Source organism: Triticum aestivum, chromosome 4A (genome assembly GCF_018294505.1).
Source record: "Triticum aestivum cultivar Chinese Spring chromosome 4A, IWGSC CS RefSeq v2.1, whole genome shotgun sequence".
NCBI classification, from domain to species: Eukaryota; Viridiplantae; Streptophyta; class Magnoliopsida; order Poales; family Poaceae; genus Triticum; species Triticum aestivum.
Window position 1 is genome coordinate 349,343,963 of NC_057803.1, and position 4,064 is coordinate 349,348,026.

Consider the following 4,064-nt stretch of genomic DNA (forward strand, 5'->3'; position numbering starts at 1 on the left):
TAGTGGTTTGCTTCTCGGTCTACCCAATCAAGGTTAGACCTCGCTCTATCAACCATTGCTTTAAATAGTATCATGTTATTTCATCTTTCATTGATACCATCATTACAATCGAGGGCCTACAATCCATGGAAATCCCTATTCCGATCACTGGGAAAGAAGAGCAAGTAAGTAATGAATGAATGAATGAATTTAGATGGTATATAAACATCTCCCCATGAAGGGAAGGTGCTATAGTATCTAACTAAGAAAAAAGTAGGTTGTGAAATGATAGGAAATATGCCATGCAAAAAATCAAGGAAATATTTCCTGGATTTTCGGATGACCCAGCTTATCTTTGCAGTTATCCTTATTTAGCAGAATCTAGTGAGTGTTCCATTAAAAGGAAAGAGAGCTATTTGTTGTAGGATCGATCCAGACAACCCAACCTAAGTCACCTATTGCGCCTAACCTAAGTATAGTGCCAGTGGTCGGTGAGGAGAAGTTCATTCCTGTAGAGAAGAGAGGGGGTCCTATTTCCTTTCCCCCTTTCCCAGTATGGCAACCTTATCTTCCAGCATGAAAGTTGGTATCAGAATGAAACAATCCAATCCATACTTGTGGAGTGCTCAGTTCAGTTCCTGATTTCTCTCAAGCCTAAACCGGAAAAGGAAACTTATTACCTGGGGTCCCCCCTTTCGGCTATCTCATCTGTTGTTCCTCAACTCTCAGGAAGGTAAGATCATCAATAAATAGTAGGCTGCTACTCTGCGCAGTTAAAGATGGGATCCAACCTGTTTTGTTTGCTTGTTTCCTATAATCTGTGCTCGATTCCATATTTATGTATCCTTCGATTCCCTGGACAGATCTGATCTCCTTTATACTTACCTCAAACAACGAGTGAAGTCAAGATGTTGATGAGAAAGGGGCTTTTCTCAAGGCTAAAGAGTGCTCTTTGAAGGCTACTATGCATCCTTAGGCTACTATGCATCCTTACGAATACAAGAGTGGTTTTTTGTTTTGGGTATAGCAGGACTTGAACCTGCGACCATTAGGTTAAAAGCCCAATGCTCTACCAACTGAGCTATACACCCAATTTTACAAGAAGGCTTGGTGCGGAAAAGAAAAGAGGGCGGCTTGGCCCCTTTTCTTCTTATCATATCACAAGGTCACAACTCTGTATGGTATAGTACTGTGGGGCAAGTTTGGGAGTCCTTTCCACTCATTGAGGATTCTATCTAAAAAAGAAGGTCAATGGGGGAGACTACAGTAGCTCGAACTCAGACTATCTACGAAAAAGGTAAGATCGTCTTTCCTAGGGTTCGACCGAAAGGAGCTGTGTTCTATGTTTTGACGTTGTGGAGGTCTAGCACTCTTCTAAACTAAGAAAGGGGGGATTCCCGCTACCTCCTACTCCTACAGAAGATCGATTGGCGTGAACTTCTGATCGATTCCTTATTCATTGTTGCCGACCCTTACATCATCATAAAGAGAATCAAGATATCCCAAGAACCCAGCTAGGGATGAATGAGTAGCGCTCAAGAACAAGCAAGGGATGAGCGCACGGGAGCGGCGTTGCTTGTTGCTTTATTATTACATTAGAGAAGCAGAAGCTCCAAACTCAGACATCTCGAACTCAGAAACTACCCTTCTATCCCACCCTGCTCCTCTGGCATTGGAAGCAGAACTACCTGACCGAAGGAGATAGACAGGAAGGGAAGATGGTCATACAAAGGCCGAATAAAGCTCTCCTGAAGCTGCATCTGAATAGACCTAGAGTCACTCAGTACATACGAAACCTTGAATAAATAAGAATTGAGAAGTATGAAAAATGTTGCATCATAACAAAAAAAGAAAAAGACCGAACCAGTAAGACTAATGTCTACTTATTTATACCTTTGAGAGGTCCACTTAGACTATTATGATTTTCTCTTTAGCTACGTAGGTTATATAAGATTCAATTCAATCTAACAAGCGTACTGGACTACCTTCGGCTACTACAAGATATTTAGAAACCTAAGAAGCTAAGCCCACTTTACGCACTTAAGGCAGCAGCAGATGATGAAGAAATGGGCGGTAGATGATAATGAGAAAGGGCGCCCCTTGGCATTTCCTGTGGGGGAGTCTGATTGATACAATCATGACGAATGATGTCAACCCCCTCTTTTGCACCTAACTTGACTCTGATTCTCCCACTATTAGAGTTGATCCAGGGGCTAGTTTGGCTACAGAATGGAATTTACGAAAGCTCCCCATCTTTCCGACTCAATGTATTGCCCTTTGGGACCAGGATCTGACGAGGAAGTGAGAGAGGGGACACCAAACATAGGTGCGTACCATTGCCCCAATCCAAAGGACTATGTCATACAGGGAGGAACCCTTGGAGGTTGGGACAGAAAGAAATCAGGTTTTTCTTCTGCTTCCTTCGAGCTACCAAACTCTTTCGTCAGGTGTGGGTCAAGTTCCCTCATTATTGCTTGACTTCCCCTTTGGGGCATGAAAAGATGGACTAGGACTTAAGTAAGGGAGAGGACAACCCCTGTTTCTGGCTTACCTTCAACGAGTGAGTGCTATTCCCATTCCTTACTTTGATCCGACCCTGTTCCTCGACCAGTTTGCTTGCTCACTAGAAGAGTCAAGCGAGAGCAGCTAGTTTAGAAGGAAAAGGACACCTGGGGCTATTCGGCCTCACTTGTCGGAGACTGAACTACCGCTCGCTTACTTGCTGATCAAGGAGGTCATTTCTACTTACTCTAAGCATAGAAGGAAGAAGATTGAAAAACTAACAAACAAATTGTCTTCAGCCCTACTTACTTATAGGCTGACTTGGCCCAGGAAACAAGGTTCTATTAGGCTTGTAGGGCTTAAAAAAGAATGAGCTAGATCGCAGGTATTTGGATATGAGGTAGTAGCGGGGTCTAGTCGAAGCGGTGCGCAAAGTGTACAAAGGCGAGTCTCATGGGCAGCGGCACGTGAGGGGTCTCCCGAACTTCATGGAAGACGCAGTTGTGGAGTTGGAAGATGCACTTTGGACTCCTGCACCAGTAAGAATGGAACTGGAATAAAAAGTCGGGGTAGCTAGTCACTCCGTTACTGAGGAAAGAGAGGATGGCATTTCCATAAGTAGACTCTCCTTCTTACTAAATCCTTATCCTGCCCTCTCTACTCAGGAACAATTCATTCTTAACTCGTACATAAGTTCCAGGCGTCGACAAGAGAGTTAGCGATCTACAGCTGGTTCAGTGGACTGGTGGTGACACGGGCGGGCCCTGTACTTTATTTGTCGAATCCAATCGATCATGGGCAGCCCTCTTCGTTCACAGTCTTTCTTTCCTTTCGAATCCAATTATTCCAATCTGACCAAATAGAAATTCATTGAAATCATTCGGATCACCTATTTTTTAAGCACTTGACCAAGCCTATTTTTATAGAAAAGGACAGGAATCTATTGACTTTGAGTCTGTCTCCTACTACGAAATGGGAACTGAACACAGGATGGCAATACTGAGAAAAAAATCCCCTCGTACTACGTCATTATTTATTCGATTTTCCCTGGTAAGTGGTCGAGATGCAGTTGCTTTAGTTGACGTAGTGAGTGGAACCTAATTATCTGTTTCCATTCATACCAGAGTTGCCTTTTGTAGATGAGAAAGCCAACAATTTTGCAAGGAGTTGATAATTGCACTTGAAGTAGTAAGTTTAAAGACAGTTGAAACTGAATGACACTGTTTAACCAAGCACTCTTGTAGCTTCAGAAACTCCGTGTTCAGATCGGTGAGGCAAGAGACGAATTCATCGTCAGTTACCTCCACGATATCCAAAATACCCTCAAGACCATGAAGACAGATAATGAGAGTCAGGTTCAAACAATTCAAGGATTGTAAATACCATAACAACAAAGTAGAATGCACCAAATTTTTCCTATTACCAGTTCCGGGAAGAGCACACCAAATGAAAGAAACTATTACTCAAGAAGCAAATCACATCTCGATCCACAAACTGCCAAAAGCCTTTGTTATTCCATTCCCATGGAATGTCAACCTGTTTAACAACAATTTTCTAAGAAACTTGCTGAATTCTAAATGAAA

At 42.8% G+C, this 4,064-nt stretch overlaps 1 non-coding gene across 1 annotated transcript; it reads right to left on the reverse strand.

Moving 5' to 3' along the window:
• Window positions 1-997: 997 nt before the first annotated feature.
• TRNAK-UUU (transfer RNA lysine (anticodon UUU)) lies at window positions 998-1,070 on the reverse strand. The gene has a single exon. It is a non-coding gene; the product is annotated as a tRNA-Lys (tRNA).
• Between the last annotated feature and the right edge of the window lie 2,994 nt (window positions 1,071-4,064).